This window comes from Talpa europaea, assembly GCF_964194135.1.
Source record: "Talpa europaea genome assembly, chromosome: 12".
Classification (NCBI taxonomy): Eukaryota; Metazoa; Chordata; class Mammalia; order Eulipotyphla; family Talpidae; genus Talpa; species Talpa europaea.
This window is the reverse complement of record NC_140079.1, coordinates 91,002,339-91,022,325: the sequence shown is the minus strand read 5'-3', so window position 1 is coordinate 91,022,325 and position 19,987 is coordinate 91,002,339. Positions and strand designations below refer to the sequence as shown.

Sequence of the window (19,987 nt, the reverse complement as noted above, 5' to 3'; positions counted from 1 at the left end):
CCTGCGTTAGTACCTGTTCTCGATAACCTAGAGAAATCTGAAGGGGACTTTCAGTTTTACAACAAAAGGCAAAAATCATAGATAGTTGAAGCATTTGTTTGTTTTGCTGTATCCTCCTAGCTCCTACCCCAGCAGGGGGAGAGGCCCCACTGAGCCCCTTCCCCAGGAACTGCTTCACACTAAATTAGAGTTAATTTAGGTTTTATGTGTCATTTCTTACTAGTTGTCAAGTTATTTTTTGGATCTGACGACACTCAAAAATTTAATACATAAATTAATCATAACTGTCCTTCACTTTATGCCATTTCAGCTTACGAAAGTTTTCACAGGAATGCTCCACATTCAGATGTGGGGGGAATCCACATAAAGTAAGCAGTTTGGTTCAGTATTCTTGAGGAGAAAACAGCAAAACCAACTGCTCACCAAAAAGAAGAGATATGAAATAAGAAAACCAGGGGTGTATTTGCTACCAACATGAATTAAAGATTTGAGTTCTAGTAAAATAGAAATAACTGAATTTATTTTTAGCAAATTCTGCAGGAACTGGACTGGTTTGAAAATTATCTTTTTAAGCTTTGTGTAGCATCATCCAGGTCTCGCTAAAGAAATATGGGGAAAATTGGTGTTGATTGTATTAGTTCTGTTGGAACCAGAGTAACTGTTCCCAAAGCTCCAGTCTTTTCAAAATGAAAGTTATGTTAGCTTGGGTTTAGGATTTGTAACCCCTGGGCAGGTAGAAGGGAATCCTTAGGGGATTACATGTGCCAGGAGTCAAACTGCCAGTCTATGGAGGATTTCATGATATCTCCTTTATTATTTATTTAATATATTGTATTAAAAATTGTACCGCCTTCTAGCTTCTGTAGAAGCAAATTTAGCTTCATGAATATGAGGGTGCTATTTCCATCATTTTCAATTTGGGTCATATTACCCTGATGCTCAGTAAAGTTTAGCAGCCAAACATGATGATTTGGCTTTAGCCCAGGAGCCTGTGATCATCTTTGAAAAGAAGATACCATAAAGGAGTGGGGGGTGGGAAGAGCAGCTTCTTCCTCCAGCTTGCTGGTCACAGAAGTGGTTGTAGGGAGGTTGGTGGGTTGTTCCCAACCAACAGCACAAGTCTGGTGACCAACTGTAGAGCAATGATCTAGAATCTAGATTAGAAGCTGATTTTGTAGTGTGGAAAAACTAGTTGTACAACAGACACCTCCCTGCACTAAATAATCCAATGCGAGAGCAGATAACTGAAATTGTGGTGTCACCTTCCTTGGCTGGGGCTGTGGGTTAACACCTTTGGGGATATTGTGAATAAAAATCTTTCTATGCTTAGTTTACTCAGAGTTTCCAACGAAATGATTGTTGAGATTATTAGGTACATTTAGGGATTTACACAAATAATCACACTGGTTTCCTACTTTAACTCATTAATGTGATGCATTGTATGAACAGATAACCTAACATCCCAATTCGTTACTAAATTTTCTTACTGGATATTCCCAATACATCACTTGCAGTTAGAAGATGAGGAGCTTTGTGCTTAGTGATACCTAAGCAAGGGCTCTGAGGTCAGCCAGCTTATATTTGAATCCTGGATATGTCACTTGCACGTGCTGTATGACCCTGGAGAAGAGACTTAAGCCCGCTGATCCCGTTTTCTCAACTCTAAAATCAGTTAACAGTAGTAATATGAGAACCAATTTCTGGAATTGAGGCATAAATAAAACCACTTTTCCAAGTGTTTAGCTGGTGGGTGTTGAACAAGAATTATGAATAAGTATATTAGTATTATTTGAAATTTTAGTAAAATAATGAAACTACTATAATAATAATGTTTTAAATAGAAAGAATGTTAATTAGCTTATTAGTAATAGAGGGGACAGTAACCAGGGGACAATAACCAGTCTCTCCCCAGGGACTCCCAAGACCTTGCCCTGGGACAAGACTAAAAGGTTTGCAGGATCCTGGTACCCTCTGGTGTAAATGCCTTCTGCAAGTTCCCAGCTAAACCCTGATAGGTCCTGGGGAGAAAGTGGCTTATTGCATTTCCCTTAACTTCTTGACACTATCACACTGCAGCTGACAATAGGCCAGGGCTGTCACTAGCCAGGTGAGAGTGTCCTCACCTCCAGCATAAAATTCAAGGGGCTCTCAAGATTTTTTTTTTAAGATTTATTTATTTATTTATTTATTTATTTATTTATTTATTTATTTATTTATTTATTTATTTATATAAGCACTGGGTACAATCAGAAGCGCGGGAGGGTGAGAGAATTCACCAGAGCCAGAGCGGGGAGCAGAGCAGGCAGAAGGACCAAAGTACACTGCTGAGGGGAGCAGCGGGCGGCAGGAGAGGTCTGCGTGCCATGCGGGACCCTCGCCGGCGGCCGGGGATCGAACTGCTGCCGCAGAGGCTGCAGGCAGCTTCGCAACCCAGCGCTCAACCGCTGCACCACCAGGGGAGGCGCTCTCAAGATTTTTTAACGTAATATTGAAAAATGAAACACACAAAAAAAATGAACAAAATATCAAAATCTTAATAAAGGCCGTGTTAGGATTACTGATTTTTCCTTTTGTTCTGGCCTAAAGAACTCCTCGTGATGCTTTGATATTTACATTTTTCATTTTGAAAAAATTTAAAATATTATTGCAGTATTCTTTTGATTCCGGAGTTGATTTCTCCACAACTGTTGCAACCAAGATCCCTGACTCCCAGTCTCGATCTTGGGCAGGTGGGGTAGGCCAGGCGGTGAAATATTGCGGAAGCCAAGGAAAGGCGGAATCACCCTTTGGCTGCTGGGCCGACGGGGCGGTGGGCGCATGCGCAGGGAAGGACTTCCGGGCATACCCGGCTTGCTTCCCGCCTTTTTGGGGTCCAAGCCCCTAGACGGGTCCACGAGGCCGGGGGATGCTGCGGGGCAGTTGGGGAGAGTTGCAGGGAGGCCCCCAACCTCCTCGACCCGCGTTCCTCAGGTACTGAGGCCTGAGAGGTGAGTGCCTAAAGGCTCTGGCTCCCTGAGGCCAGGTCCTCTGCCCCCACAGGACCTGAAAGCGGACCCTACTGCCCCAACCCCAAAGAATATGAACCCTGAAAGATTCCCCTGGAGATCTAGGGTCGAATTTAAACTGGTGTTATCACATTTTGCCCTTTGTTTCTCTTGGTTCTACCTTAGTGGCTAGAAAGGTTTGGGGAGATGCAGTCAACTTTGGTTTTAATTTTTAATTTGTAGAGTTGAGGTAAAATTCACCATCTTAAAATATTAGAATTCTGGGGCTTTTCTTACACTCACAGCATTGTGCGACGGTCACCACGTATTCGAGAACATTTTTGTCATTCCTGAAATAAGCCCTGACCGCCTCATTCCCTGGTAGCTCCAGCCCCTGGCAACCACTAACCTGTTTTCTGTCGCTATGGATGTGCCAGTTCTGCGCATTTCGTATAAATAGAATCCCATCATATGTGGCCTTTGGTGTTTGCCTCCTTTCACTGAGCATAATGTTTTCAAGCTTCATGAGTATTGTTGGTGTAACTGCCTCATCCCACTTTTGGATCGACCACATTTTGTTTATCCACTCATCAGTTGATCGACTATTAGATTGTCACCACTGTTAAGCTGGTCGGAACAATACTACTCTGAACGTTGGTGTACATGTTTTTCTGTAGACATCATTTTTTTTTCCTGTTCCCTTGAAAGAGGAGGGAATAGGAGGGTTATAAGGTAATGTATTTAACTTTTTGAAGCACTGCCAGACTGTTTTCCATAGTAACCGTACTGTTTTATATTCCCACCAGCAGTGTGTTAAGTGTTCCAGTTTTCTGTAAGCAAATAAACTTATTTGCTGTTTAAAAATTATTTAATTATATTTAGTTAATAAATAGTATGTCGTTGTGGTTTTCATTTGCATTTCCCTAATGACTAATGAGGTTGAGCGTGTTTTCATGTGCATTTTTTGCCATTTGTAAAATCATATTTTGGAGAAACGTCTACAGATTCTTTCATTATTTAATTGGTTTGTCATTTTGTTGTTTGTTTGTAAGAGTGCTTTATATATTCAGGATGTGTAACCCTTATCAGATATGTGATTTGAAAATATTTGATTCCATTCTTTGTCTTTTCACTTTCTGGATCATATGCTTATTGCTCAAAATATTTATTTTGATGAAGCCCAATTTATTTTCTCTTTTGGTGTCATAAGTAAGAATAAATTGTTAAATCCAGGTTATGAGGGTTTCCTGCTGTGTTTTCTTCTAAGAGTTTATTGTTTCACAAGAACAGACACATAGACCAATGGAATCGAATAGAAAATCCAGAAATAAACCCACAGATTTATGGTCAACTAATCTTTGACAAAGGAGCAAAGAATATGCATTGGAGCAAAGAAAGTTTGTTCAATAAATGGTGCTGAGAAAACTGGGTCGCTACATGCAAAAGAATGAAGCTTGACTACTACCTAACACCATGCACAAAAACCAACTCAAAATGGATTAAAGAACTAGACATAAGACCTGAAACCATAAAATACATAGAAGGAAATATAGGCAAAACATTACATGATATGCACATCAAAGACATCTTTACAGACACATCACCCAAAGCAGTGATAGTGAAGGCAAAGATAAACAGCTGGGACTACATCACATTAAAGAGCTTCTGCACAGCAAAAGAGACAATAACAAAAACAAAGAGAAACCCCTCCAACTGAGAGAACATTTTTGCGCACAACACTAACGATAAAGGACTGATCACAAAAATCTACAAAGAGCTGATGAGACTCCGCAAAAACAAAGAAAATAATCCAGTGAAAAAATGGGCAGAAGAGCTAAAAAGAAACTTCTCTGAAGAGGAAATGCAAATGGCCAACAGGCATATGAAAAAATGTTCAACATCACTTGTAATCAGGGAAATGCAAATCAAAACTACCATGAGATACCATCTTACCCCAGTGAGAATGGCACATATTAACAAAACTAACAACAACAAATATTGGCGAGGGTGTGGAGAAAAAGGAACTCTCCTGCACTGTTGGTGGGAGTGCAAACTGGTCCAACCACTATGGAGAGCTGTGTGGAGATTTCTCAACCTACTAAACATAGAGCTTCCATATGATCCAGCAATTCCACTCCTAGGTATTTACCCAAAGGACACAGAAACATCAAATCCAAAGAGCAACTGCACCCCTATGTTTATAGCAGCACTATTTACAATAGCTAAGCTTTGGAAACAACCCAAATGCCCAAAAATAGATGACTGGATCAAGAAGATGTGGTACATATATACCATGGAATATTACTCAGCATTCAAAAAAGATAAACACATGCAATTTGCAGCAACATGGATGGCGCTGGAAGGGATCATGCTCAGCGAAATAAGCCAGAAAGAAAAAGAAAAATACCGGATGGTCTCACTCCTAGCAGGAATCTAGAAAACTTAAATAAGGGACCAGGAAAAAGAATAACTATAAGAAAGAAAATATCAAAATCAACAAACAACTATGAACCAGAGACACTCTGTGGGGAGGTGGGGGGCAGGGAAAGGAGTGATTGGGGTCAAAATAAGGTGATTGTAATTGTATGGGGAATATAAAAATAAAATTAAAAAAAAGTTTATTGTTTCAGCTCTTAAATTGTTTTGATCCCTTTTGAATTAATTTTTGTGTATATTAAATTTTATTGTCTATATGCAAGCATCTGACTTTGCTCTTTTACATGTGGCTATATAATGTTTAAGCACTATTTGTTCAAAAGACTATTATTTTCTCACTTCATAAGCTTGATATTTTTGTTGAAAATCTGTTGACTATGGATTTATTTCTGGACTCTAAATTCTATTGCACTTGATTTACATATCTCTGCTTATTCCATTGCCATACTGTTTTGATTGCTATCACTTTGTAGAAAGTACTGAAATCAGGAAGTGTGAGACCTCAAACTTTGCTCATTTTTAAGATTGTTTTGACTACTTCATGCCATATAAATTTAGGGTCAGTGTTTTTATTTCTGCAAAAAAAGCAATTGGGGATTTATTGACTCCAGATAAATTTGGGGAGTATTGCCATTGTGATATTAAATCTTCCAGTCCATGAATGGGAATGTCTTTTCATTTATTTAGGTCTTTAGTGCCTTTTTTCCCTCCAGTTTTATTGAGTATAATTGACAAACAAAGTTGTAGTATACTTACAAAGCATACAACAAAATGATTTGTCATATGTAATGTGAAAGGATCATCACCTTCGAGTTAATTAACACATCACCTTACATAATTGCCCTTTATTTTTTCTTGGTGAGAACACTCTCTTAGCAAATTCCATTTATACAATACAGCATTAGCAAGTATAGTCACATTATCTATCAGACTGTCAGAACTTTTTCATCTTATAATTGAAAGTTTGTACTCTTACTAACCTGCCCTCATTACTCTTTGATGAGGATCCTCATCCCCTGACAACCTAGAAATTGCATTGATTCTGTAGCTGTCTTTGGGTGGTATGGACATTTTAACAACTCTTCTAACCCATGAATGCAGGATATCTTTCCATTTATTTGTGCTTTCAATTTCATTAATATCAATATCTTAGTGTTTTCAGTGAGTAGACCTTTCATGTCCATGGTTGATTTTATTCCGAAGTATTTTCTTATTTTCAGTGTTATTTTAAGTTGGATTGTTTTCTTTCTCTTTATTGAACTTTTCCTTTTGTTGTATTATTTTCCTGATTTCATTGAATTGTTTAGCTGTATTCTCTCGAGCTCTCCCATCATCTTTAGAACCATTACTTTGAATTCTTTGTGTGGCAACTCAATTGTTTCCATTTGTTTGGGGTCAGTTACTAGAAGTTTGCTATAATCCTTTGGTGTTACCATGATTCTTTTGGGATTTCAAGGAGTTGCATGTTAGACTTCCGCTTTTTTGTTATCTCACATATTCCTGAGGCTCTGTTCATTCCCCGCCCCCGCCCCCCCCATCCCTGTTCTGTTCATTTTGGATAATTTTTATTGATCTATCTTCAAGCTTACTGATTCTTCCCTCTCTCACCTTCATTCTGCTATGAGTCCATCCAGTGAATGTTTCATTTTGGTTATTTTTGGTTCTAAAATTTCCCTTTCATTTTTATTTATATCTTCCATTTCTTTGATGATACTTTCTAATTTTAAAATTTGTTTCAAGACTGTCTATGATTGCCCCTTTGAGCATTTTAATAGTAGCTCCTTTAAGTCATTTTCAAATAACCCTAACATGTGCCTTTTCTTTTTTCTTATGCAAGGTGAGATTTTTGTAGTTTCTTATATGCTGAATGATTTGGATTGTATTCTGATAATTTGTATATCAAGCTATGAGACTATAAATCCTGTTTAAAACCTATGCATGTTGATACTTTTGTTTATCAGGTAATTGACCTGGTTATGTGGTTGTCAGATGAGCAACTAAAATACAGAATACCCAATTGAATTTGAATTTCACATAAAGTATACAAAATGTTATAGTGGACATATGCCCCAAGCCAAAAAATAAATTGGTTATTTATTGGAGATTCAAAATTAACTGGGTAGCCTGTATTTTATCTGGCAACCCTACTTGGTTAGATTTAAGCCAAAAGTTCCAGTCCACCTCTGTGGGCTATGATTGCAATGTCAATTTAGATTTCCTGTTCTGTATGTATTTTTACATAAATATGTGTGCTCCATATGTGTTTTTCTGGGTACAGTCGGTCAGCTCAGTTATCAAAGTGACTGGCATGCTAAGCAGAGTGACATCCACTTATGCTCATATCAGGGTTGAGCTCCTCTTGTTCTGTCTCCCCAGTTCCTTCAGGTTTTCTGGGGCATTCTCCTTTTATTGTCTTCTTCCAAAAAATGTCCACTTACTGTTAAGGAATACTTAAATTGTTTCTGGTGTTCTTCCTTGTTGTATTCCCTGGTTACTCTTCCTTGTTCATTCACTGAAAGGATGTACCACCTTTTAGTACTGATGCAACACACAGCACCTCCACCTCCCCCCTTGTATGTTCTAAAGTTCACTTTTGATTTTGACAACTTTATGAAGCTGTGAAAAGAGGTACACAAGAAAGGCAAATCTCATGCATGTTGCAATATGGATAAAACTGGGAGACATCTTATGCTAAGTGCCATAAATATGATTTATGCTAAGCCAATCGCAAAAGGACAAATAGTGTCATAATCAAGTGATTTAACTTACATGAGGTATTTTGTGTAGTCAGATTCACACATACAGAAAGTAGAATGCTGGTTGCCAGTGGCCAGGAATGGGGCCATGGAGGCACTAGGGAGTTACTATTTAATGGGCGTAGAGTTTTGTTTGAGGAGAGGAAAAAAAGGCTCTGGAAATGGATTGTGGTGGCGGTACATAACTGTGTGAATATGATTGGCCTCTTAGCTATAACTTAAAATGGTTAGAAAGGCAAGCTTCATGTTATGTTTACGATATAACAATTTAAAAAGTACATTGCCTTTCAGTCACTACTTCCATAATAGTGTTTGACCCCGGGTTGCATACCTTGTCAGATAATTAGTATAATTTTCCCAGTGTTGTGAAGGAGAAGCCATCATTGGTTTACTATTTTTCCCAGTACTACACAGTTTGTGAGGGAGTGGGGATTCGAACTCAGCCTAATTTCAAATCCTGGGTTCTCCATTGCTATGACCTGTTACCCATACCATGACGAAAGGATCATGACTATTTTGAATTCACCTGGGGCTTAGCATAGAATGTGGCACAGAGCATATATTAGATGCTAAGCATTCAGCATTATAATTTATGAGAATTTATCTTAGAGCCTGTCACAGTAATCATTGGCATCCTGCATTTACAATTTGTATCTTTTCTTTGTGACTGTGGGTCTGCACATCACTCCTCTTTTTTTCTCTATTGCCTAATGTTTTCCTACATAGCAGGAGGCCATTAAATGTAAGTTTAATGAATTAATATAAAAACAGGAGCAGGCACTTATTCCAAGTGACTTTTTTAGTTATCTTTCATAGAAAAGATCAGTGAGGCAATCAATTATGTGATTTTGGCAGATAACGTAAAATTAAAAACTCTTTACTTCCTTCTTAGAGTTGGAATTCCATTCTTTGTGGTAAGATAGACTCATTGTTGTTCAGCCATTTTAGAGTGCTTCTCTGGAAAAATTTCCTATTAAAGGTAAGTGGAGGCATATGTGGAAAATGGTTGTCAAAGAATAAAGAAAGGAAAAATTTATTAACTCTGTCGTTTCATTTAACTTATGATGTTGCTTCCCTTTTATCTCAAGACAGAGGGTAGCACTTCTAAATGATATCAGTAGAATGAATAGTGAAATGTAGATTAGGGTTTAAAAGACAATCCAGAGAACCAGTCATACTGTAGAAAGAAGCTGGATATATAAATTTGCATTGTATACACATATTTACACACTGAGTATAAATACACACATATCTATTCAGAGGTTAATTAACCCAGTCCTTTTGTTTCTCCTGCAGAGGCAAAAGGTGATTGTTTTAATCCTAGATATCCTCATGGCATTATGGATGACTTCACTGTTGGTGCTCCAACGCAGATATACAGAGACAACAACTAACAGCAGTATTCATTTCCAGCCTTTTCCCTTTATTACACTCCTTCCTTGAAGGATAATTATCAGTTGGTCTTTGTGCCTTCTGAAAGTGATGTGGCAAAAAGTATTACTGAGATGGTGAAGAAGGATTTAAATATCAGATTTCCAGGTTAGGAATTGTATCTACAATGGTTTTTGTGGAATAATTAATTGATTTGTTTTAGAAGGCATGCTTCAGTCACCATCAGAGGTCACTGTGACATTCACGTTCAAACACTCCATGAATTTCCTAAGATTAAAGACATTCTCCAGCAAAACGTTTACAATTATTACATCCAAGAATTTTTAAATTGATACTATAATGTTATCTAATATACACAAATGAATGCTCTGATTTTGTTACCAAACTGTAGTTGCTATTGTCATTTGTAATGCTATTTCCCTCTAAACCTTTATGTTATAGTTAATTCATATATATTCTAAAATTTATAATTTTCTGACTGTTCATCACCTTAAGCAGAGCTTTGTACACTTTCTTATCAACATTTCTTGTCAGGCAAGTAAATTTCCTGTTTTTGTTTATTTGAGAGAGCCTTTCCGCTTCACACACTTTATTTATCCTCCATGGCCAGCTTCTGAGGGATATCTGCCAATTAGAGTATTCTTGGCTGGCAATTACTATCTTTCAGTACTTTGAGTAGTTTATTCCACTCTGTCCTGGCCTGTAGAATTTCTGCTGAGCAATTTGCAGAGACCCTGAAAGGGCTTCTTTGTAGGTTACTTTTTATTTTTCTCTGACTGTTTTTTAACTTCTTTCTCATTGACTTGACAGTTTAATGTGTCTTGGAGAAGATCTTTTTTGCATTAAGATAATAATGTGTTCCCTTGGCTTTGTGGACTTGTATATCCAATTCTTTTCCCAGGTTTACAAAGTTCTTATTTAAATGAGCCCTTTGCTCATTTCTCCTTCTGGTTAATCTTATGTTGGCTCATTTAATGGAATCTGACAGTTTTCATAGGGCTTTTTCACTTTTTAAAAATCTTGGTTCTTTCTCTTCCACCTGAATCATTTCTAAATTCCTATCCTTGAATTTAATTATTCTCTGTCCTGTCAGATTTGCTCCATTTCTCATGCTTTTTCTAATGCACTTTTTAATGCATTCTTCTCTGTTTGACCTCCTTTTCGGAAATTTCAATCTCTTTGGCAAAGTACTCTTTCTATCCTTTAATTTTAATCCTGAGATCGTCTTTTTGAATTTTTGAGTATTGCCTTTCTGAGTTTTCTTGCAGCTTGTTGAATGTCTTCATAACTATTTTGAATTCTTTATCAGTTAGATTACAATATTCTGTGTCTTTGAGTCCAGTTGCTAGAGAATTATCATTCTCTTTTTCATCTGTCATTGGCATTTAGGTTATTGTCATAACTTGGCTATGTGTGAATAGTGCTGCAGTGAACACAGGAGTGTATATATTTCTTCAAGTTTGTGTCTTTGCATTCTTTGGATAGATAACTAGGAGTAGAATTGCTGGATCATATGATAGTTCTATTTTTAATATTCTGAGGAACAACTGTTTCAGATAACAGTTAGACAAAGTAAGGATTTGAACCCGAGACAGCAGTCCAACAGATTTTACTCCCTGAAAGCTGTTCTAATAAGCACAAGTTTGAATTTAGTTTATATAGGTAGGGACAGTGAGTCACTGGCATTCAGAGTATAATTATTCTTGATAGATATTCTTCTAATTCTTAGTTGCTCTGACCTGAAGATCTATTGATCCTAGAGGAAGGCAATGTGAGATTTTAATTTTTTTCCCTTACTAGTGAATACACTGCAGAGATGCAAAGGCAGGCTAACCATTGTTATTTTTTTTTTTTTTAAATCTGAAAAGACTAACTTATTCCTTCAGGTAGCAGATCCTTACACATAGGACGGAGCCTTTGCTGTCTTGCTTTCTAGACAAGGGCAGGATCCACAGAAAATTGTACTAAATGTTTACAACTTCATACTGTTTTCTTTGGGGCCTGGACCTGCCTACATCCCACCAATGGTGTGCTGGGGCTTCTTTTCCTCCACACCTTTGATGTGGGCCAGTCTGGTGAGGTGGTATTCTAATAATTCAACAGGTTGATATTAGGAGTTTTTCTTTTGTTTTCCAGGAGGTGGTGCCATAGCACAAGTTTTTGGTTTTACTTCGTGGCTATTTTCTGCTAGTATTGGGAACATAAGCATAAGAAAATGTTGGTGGAAAGAAATACAAGGGAGTGTGGAACCTTAAGAGGAAGTGCATGCTTAGCGTTGGAGACTTTGGTGTGCCCCCAGCTCAATTGGAGGATCCTTGAATGGGAGGTCCCACCAGTCTGTTAGTGGTTTCCAGATGTGGAAACTGATTTTCCCTTGTCTTCCGTTCTTTCTCTCTCCTTAGGTTTCTCTTTAGAAACCTTTAAGGTTTCTCTTCAGAGAGAGTGCCAGGTGCCTATAACTGCAGCACATGCAGCCTGGCAGACCCTCTACTCACCAGTTTCATCCTTTATTTCTTCTGCCAGGAAGGTTTAGCTGGCCCTCTCCTAACTCTCCCCCCCCCACCCCGGCCCCACACCTGCCTCTGCCACTCCCCGGTCTCTGCAGCTTCCTCAGCAGTCCACTCCAACACATGTGGACACAGATGGATAGAACTTTCCGGAGGCCTGGTGCACTGAGCTGAGAGGTGCATTTGTTTGGTTGTGGATGTCTGACTAGTTGTAAACTAAAGAGGAGAAAGAAAAGGAAGGACTTACAATGCTAGGATTAATCCCCCACATTTCTATTAGTTTGAAGCAAAGGGAGTTTATCTTAGTCCATGCTAGCATGTGTTTAGAACTAGAGGAAATCTCCTGCCTTTGTATCTTCAGGTTGCAAATATGAAGTAACTTGTTCCCTGGACTTTAGTCAAAGGCAAGGATAAAATTAATTACTTAAACTTTTAGGTAAAGGTCATATATGTTTGTCAATAAAGAAAAAGAATTTTAATGACAGCTTTACACATTTAGTGAATAAAAATATTGATTTAACTTTCAGACTTTCATTTTGATGTGTGAATCCTTGAATTTTTAATTTGCATTTTTCTGATTCCTAATCTCATTTGGACCATTTTCATTTCTTCATGGACCATTCGATATCCTTTTTCATACGTGTGAGACGAGCCTGTTCAAATATCTTGTTCATTTTGTATCACACTGGCTGTTTTTTCTTGCTGACTTATAGGGATTGTTCCTGTATTTATTTGCTAACTATAGGGTATTGCAGGTCAGCTTTCCTAGTCTGTGTCCTGCCTTTTCACTCTTAGTGGTATCTTTTGAAGAACAGCAGTTTTTAATATTAATAAAGCCTAATTCACTTTCTTCATTTGTATTTATTATTCACTTTATTCTGTCTAGAAAACTTTCCCTAACACCAGAATCATGAATATATACTCTTTGGTTATATTTTATGGATCTCTTTGTTTGGAATTTTACATATACATCTACAGTTCATGAGGAACTGGTGTGATGTTTCATTTATTCCCATATGGATATTCATTTGATTTCTACTGTTCATAGAAAAGACTGCTTATTCCCTACTCATCTGTATTACCACTTTTATTATAAATCAGCTATCCACAATGATGAATGCATTTTTAGGTTCTCTGTTATATTCCATTGTCCTGTTTGTATATCCTTGTGTCACTCTGACACTATCTTATTACTGTAAACTTTTTTATGAATTGCTTTTTTTTTTTAAAAGATTTATTTATACAAGAACTGGGATATAGTCAGAGGTGCTGGAAGGTGAGAGAATTCACTGGAGACAGAGCGGGGAGCAGAACAGGCAGAGCGGGGAGCAGCGGGCGAGACAGGAGAGGTCTGCCACGCCATGTGGGTTTCTCCCTGGCTGGCTGGGAATCGAACCCGCCCTGCAGAGGCTGCGGACAGCTCCACAGTGTGGCACTCAACCTGCTCACACCGGGGAGGCCCAATTACTGTAATTTTTTTTTAATTTATGTTTTTATTTATTTTTTACATCATTGTTTATTTTTAAACAATGTTTGCTCTCCCCCCCCACCAGGTATAGTCCCCATAGAATTTCCTTCCCCAATGCACCTGTGCACCATCAACACAGTCCCCTGTGCTCCTCCCTCCCTCCTTCTGATCCCTCTCCCTCCTCCTCCCTTGTAGGATCTCTCTGATTTATAATTGTCTGTTTTTGTTTTGTTGTGTTTTAATTACTATAATTTTGTTATGTTCTGGTAGCCAATAAAGTCTTCCCCCTTTGTTTTTCAACCATTCTCTTTATAAATTTTGGAATCAGCTTGTAAATTATGAAAAGAATTTTGTGTGGATTTTTATTAGAATAACATTTTCTGTCAATTTTTATAGAAAAGGCATCTTTGCAATATGGATATTTTTAAATCCTTGAACATAGGATTTATAGTTACGGCACTCTTTTTTTTGAAACATCACAAATTTGACTTTTTATTTGTCATCATTGTAAGTCTGATTTTTAAACAGATTCTTGAACTGGCGGTTCATAGCCATTAGCTCATTCAACTTTAGCACCTGTCTCATCACCAGTAGCCTTTCCAGAACTACTGCCTTCATCATGAAGCTCCATGAGTTTTCCCAATTCAAACTTGGGCTTCTTCAGCATTTTTACTTTTCTAACAAAGACATCATGGAGTGGGTAGATAGACTGGCAAGGCTTTTCTGTGTCTTTCCCAATGCTTTCTGGAATCAATTTATTGACCACCTCTTTCAAGTCATTTGTCTACACCTCTCGGGTCTTGATTTCTATCATCTTTCCGGATTTGGTGGACCTGTTGGTGCTGAGCATAAGAGGTCTTCCAAATCTGATTGTTGCTTTTTTTAGTAAAACCAACACAGAAGAGATGAAGCAAATAGCCATCCATAGTCTTGACATCAACATGAGCTTCAATCATGGTCTGCCGTTTTTTGACCATGGAGCACATTTTATCTCGGGTAAGATCCATGCCATGAAGGTCAGGTAGTTTTGCCCTGAGCATCCTCAGTAATAAGTTTGAATTTTCTAAATGCAACTTTTTTTTTTCTAAATTTTATTGTTATATTCCCCATACAATTGCAGCCCCCCATTCTGACCCCAATCCCTCCCCTCCTGCCCCCGCCCCCCTAAAAGTGTCTCTGGTTCATAGTTTTTTGTTGATTTTGATTTTCACTTTCTTATAGTTATTCATTTTCCTGGTCCCTTATTTAAGTTTTCTAGATTCCTGCTATGAGTGAGACCATCCGTTATTTTTCTTTTTCTTTTTGGCTTATTTCGCTGAGCATGATCCCTTCCAGCGCCATCCATGTTGCAGCAAATTGCATGTGTTTATCTTTTTTGAATGCTGAGTAATATTCCATGGTATATATGTACCACATCTTCTTGATCCAGTCATCTATTTTTGGGCATTTGGGTTGTTTCCAAAGCTTAGCTATTGTAAACAGTGCTGCTATAAACATAGGGGTGCAGGTGTTCTTTGGAATTGATGTTTCTGTGTCCTTTGGGTAAATACCTAAGAGTGGAATTGCTGGATCATATGGAAGCTCTATGTTTAGTAGGTCCAGAAATCTCCACACAGCTTTCCACAGTGGTTGGACCAGTTTGCACTCCCACCAACAGTGCAGAAGAGTTCCTTTTTCTCCACACCCTCGCCAACATTTGTTGTTGCTAGTTTTTTTAATATGTGCCATTCTCACTGGTGTAAGATGGTATCTCATGGTAGTTTTGATTTGCATTTCCCTGATGACAAGTGATGTTGAACATTTTTTCATATGCCTGTTGGCCATTTGCATTTCCTCTTCCGAGAAGTTTCTTTTAAGCTCTTCTGCCCATTTTTTGACTGGATTATTTTCTTTGTTGTTGTTGAGTCTCATCAGCTCTTTGCAGATTTTTGTGATCAGTCCTTTATCATTAGTGTTGGGTGCAAAAATGTTCTCCCAGTTGGTGGGGTTTCTCTTTGTTTTTGTTATTGTCTCTTTTGCTGTGCAAAAGCTCTTTAATTTGATGTAGTCCCAGCTGTTTATCTTTGCCTTCACTATCACTGCTTTGGGTGATGTGTCTGTAAAGATGTCTTTGATGTGCAAATCACGTAGTGTTTTGCCTATATTTCCTTCTATATATTTTATGGTTTCAGGTCTTATGTCTAGTTCTTTAATCCATTTTGAGTTGATTTTTGTGTATGGTGTGAGGTAGTGGTCAAGCTTCATTCTTTTGCATGTAGCGACCCAGTTTTCCCAGCACCATTTATTGAACAAACTTTCTTTGCTCCAATGCATAGTCTTTGCTCCTTTGTCAAAGATTAGTTGACCATAAATCTGTGGGTTTATTTCTGGATTTTCTATTTGATTCCATTGGTCTGTATGTCTGTTCTTGTTCCAATACCATGCAGTTTTGATGATTATGGCTTTGTAGTATAGTTTGAAGTCTGGGAGTGTGATGCCTCCATTCCCTTCTTTTTTTTTCAGGAGAGCTTTGGCTATTCGGGGTTTTTTGTGATTCCATATGAATTTCATCAATAATTGTTCTATTTCTTTGAAGAATGACATTGAAATTTTGATTGGAATAGCATTGAATCTGTATATTGCTTTTGGAAGGATGGCCATTTTAATAATGTTTATTCTTCCAATCCATGAGCAGGGGATGTCTCTCCATTTCTTTGTGTCTTCTTCTATTTCTTTTAACAGTGTTTTATAGTTTTCTTTGTATAGGTCCTTTACCTCTTTTGTTAGATTTATTCCCAAATATTTGATTTTTTTTGTTTCAGTAACAAAAGGGGTGGTTTTTTTGATTTCTTCTTCTTCAGATTTATTGTTTGTGTATAGGAAGGCTACTGACTTTTGCGTGTTGATTTTGTATCCTGCCACTTTACTGAACTGATTGATGAGTTGAATTAGCTTTTCTGTGGAGTTTTTGGGGTTCTCTATGTATAATATCATATCGTCTGCAAATAGTGATAGTTTGACTTCTTCTTTTCCTATTTGGATTCCTTGGATGTCTTTCTCTTGTCTTATTGCCCTGGCTAGGACTTCCAGTATTATATTGAAAAGCAGTGGTGAGAGTGGACATCCTTGTCTTGTTCCAGATCTTAATGGAATTGCTTTCAGCTTTTCACCATTGAGAATGATACTGGCTGTTGGCTTGTCATAGATGGCCTTTATGATGTTGAGGTATGTTCCTTGTATCCCAAGAATTTCAAGGGCTTTTATCATGAATGGGTGTTGCACTTTGTCGAAAGCTTTCTCAGCATCTATTGATATTATCATATGGTTTTTATATTTCTTTTTGTTGATGTGTTGGATAACGTTGATTGATTTTCGGATGTTAAACCATCCTTGTGTCCCTGGAATGAATCCTACTTGGTCGTGGTGAATTATCTTATGGATACATTGTTGGATTCTGATAGCTAAAATTTTATTGAGGATTTTTGCATCAGTGTTCATTAAGGAGATTGGCCTGTAGTTTTCCTTTTTTGTGTTGTCCTTGTTCGGTTTTGGTATTAGTGTAATGTTGGCTTCATAAAACGTGTTTGGTATTGTCCCTTCCTTCTCAATTTTTTGGAAGAGTTTGTGAAGGATAGGCACTAATTCGTCTCTGAATGTTTGGTAGAATTCATTTGTAAATCCATCAGGTCCTGGGCTTTTGTTTTTGGGGAGGTTTTTGATTACCATTTCAATTTCGCTAATTGTAATTGGTCTGTTTAGGTGTTCTATTTCTTCTTTATCTAGCTTTGGGTGATTGTAGAGTTGTAGGAATTTGTCCATCTCCTCTAGATTGTTAAACTTGTTTCCATATAACTGTTCATAGTAGTTACTGATTATTCTTTTGATTTCTGCTGTGTCCGTTGTGATTTCTCCTCTTTCATTGATGATCCTGTTTATTTGTGCTTTCTCCCTTTTTTCCTTTGTGAGCCTGGCTAGGGGTTTGTCTATTTTATTGATTTTTTCAAAGAACCAGCTCTTGGTTTCATTGATCTTTTGGATTGTTTTTTTAGTTTCAATTTCATTTATTTCTGCTTTGGTTTTTATTATTTCTTTTCTTCTACTGGTTTTGGGGTTTTTTTGTTGTTCTTTTTCTAGATCTTTGAGCTTCGAGATTAGGTTGTTTCTTTGCGTTCTTTCTTGTTTCTTGATGTGAGCTTCTATTGCTATATATTTTCCTCTTATTACTGCTTTTGCTGCATCCCATACATTTAGGATATTGGTGTCCTCCTTGTCGTTCAATTCGAAAAATTTTTTAATTTCTTCTTTGATCTCCTCATTAGTCCAATGGTCTTCCAGTAGTGTGGTTTTTAATCTCCATGAGGTAGGAAAGTTCCTTGCCTTCTTTTTATGGTTTATTTCTAGTTTGATGCCTTCATGGTCAGAAAAGATGGTTGATATGATTTCAATCTTGGTGTATCTGTTGATGTTTGTCTTGTGCCCCAGTATGTGATCGATCCTGGAGAATGATCCGTGTGCGCTTGAGAAAAATGTGTACTCCGTTTTTTTGGGGTTTAGTGTTCTATAGATGTCTGTTAAGCCCAATTGCTCTAGGTCCTTATTTAGAGCTTTGGTTTCTTTACTTATTTTTTGTCTTGTTGATCTATCCATTGTTGATAGTGGTGTGTTGAAGTCTCCCACTACGTATGTGTTTTCTCTGATGTCTGTTTTCAGAGAGGACAACAGTTGTCTGATATATTTTGGTGCTCCTTCGTTTGGTGAGTATATGTTAATGAGTGTTATTTCTTCTTGAAGTATTGTCCCCTTGATCATAATGTAGTGACCATTGGGGTCTCTTTTTATCTTTTTGAGTTTGAAATCTGTTTTATCTGATATAAGTATAGCTGTTCCTGCTTTCTTTTTTGGTCCATTTGCTTGTAGGATTGTTTTCCATCCTTTAACTTTGAGCCTATTTTTATCTTTTGTAGCTAAATGTGTTTCCTGGAGACAGCAAAAGGTTGGGTTTTGTTTCTTAATCCAGGCTGCAACTCTGTGTCTTTTTATTGAAGAGTTTAGTCCATTTACATTTAGAGTTAATATTGATATGTTAACATCTGTATTTGCCATTGTGTTTGTCTTTCCTTTGATTTTATTTATTTATTCTTTTAATAACTTTTTTTTTTTTTTTGGCCTTCTTTCATTGTTATTCGTCGCTCTGAGGTTCTGGCTTTAGGACTCCTTGTAGTATTTTTTGGAGTGGGGGTTATTTGCAATGAAATTCCGGAGTTTCTGTTTGTCTGGGAAGGTCCATATTCTTTCTTCAAAGAGGAAGGAGAGCTTTGCGGGATAGAGTATTCTTGGTTGGCATCTGTTTTCTTGGAGTCTGTTGACTATGTCCCTCCACTCTCTCCTTGCCCGTAGTGTTTCTTCGGAGAAGTCTGATGTCAGCCTGATTGGTTTTCCTTTGAATGTTATCTGTTTCTTCCCTCTTGCCAGCTTCATTATTTTTTCCTTGTCCTGGATTCTTGGAAGCTTTACTATTATGTGTCTTGCTGTATTTTTTCTTTCGTCGTGGAAGTTTGGTGTTCTTCTTGCTTCTTGTATATCAATTTTCAGCTCCTTCTTCACATTTGGGAAGTTCTCTTCAATTATCTCTTTGAATATTTTCTCTGTTCCTACATCTCTCTCCTCTCCTTCTGGTATTCCTATAACTCTTATATTTCCTTTCCTCATGGAGTCAGATAGTTCCCGAAGTCTTTCTTCGTTCTTTTTCCTTCGTACTTCTCTTTCCTTTTCTGTTTTGGTTCTTTTTATTTCTGTGTCTTCAAGATTACTTATTCGTTCTTCCATTTCATCTATTCTGCTTTCATTGCTTTTCCCAGAATTCTTCTAAATGCAACTTAATCATTCTGCAGATCAGCAAGGCTCACTTCAAAAACACGACCTTTGAGGCCATCAGAGGTGATTTTGGTTCCTTGCGTTCTTGTGACTAATGTTTTTCCAGTATTTCTTATACTGAACATTGCTGGTGCTTTCATATCATACCAGTCTTTCTTAGAAAGTGGATCAACCACTTTCTTCTTGGCTCCCTTGTTGCCACCTTTCCTAAGGCGCTTGTTTTTGCCGACCACTGTGGTGCTTCTTGGAGAGCCAAAAGGGCAGAAGTGTTACTTGAGAACTTAGATGCATGGAACAGGGCCACATCACTACATTTTAAAAATCTTATTTCGGGGCCTCCCTGGTGGTGCAAGGGGTTAAACACAGCACGTGAAGCAGTGTGCAGCCTCTGCAGCCCGAGTTTGATCCCTGGCTGGCCAGGGAGCTGACCCACATGGCGCAGCAGACCTCCCTTGACTCACCAGTTACTCCCCTCAGCAGTGTATTTCAGTAGATCCACCTGTTCTGTTCCCTACTCTTTCTCTGGTGAATCCTCTCACCCCCCACATCTCTGGCCTGTACCCCAGCTCTTGTATGCATAAATAAGTAAAT

At 37.8% G+C, this 19,987-nt stretch overlaps 1 pseudogene across 1 annotated transcript; it reads right to left on the bottom strand.

Annotated features, from left to right (window-relative positions):
* Nucleotides 1–14,063: 14,063 nt before the first annotated feature.
* Nucleotides 14,064–19,650, bottom strand: LOC311181281 (small ribosomal subunit protein eS1-like; annotated as a pseudogene). Its single transcript has 2 exons — nt 19,399–19,650; nt 14,064–14,616 (listed from the first exon to the last, which is right to left on the bottom strand). The product of its transcript is annotated as a small ribosomal subunit protein eS1-like (transcript).
* Between the last annotated feature and the right edge of the window lie 337 nt (nt 19,651–19,987).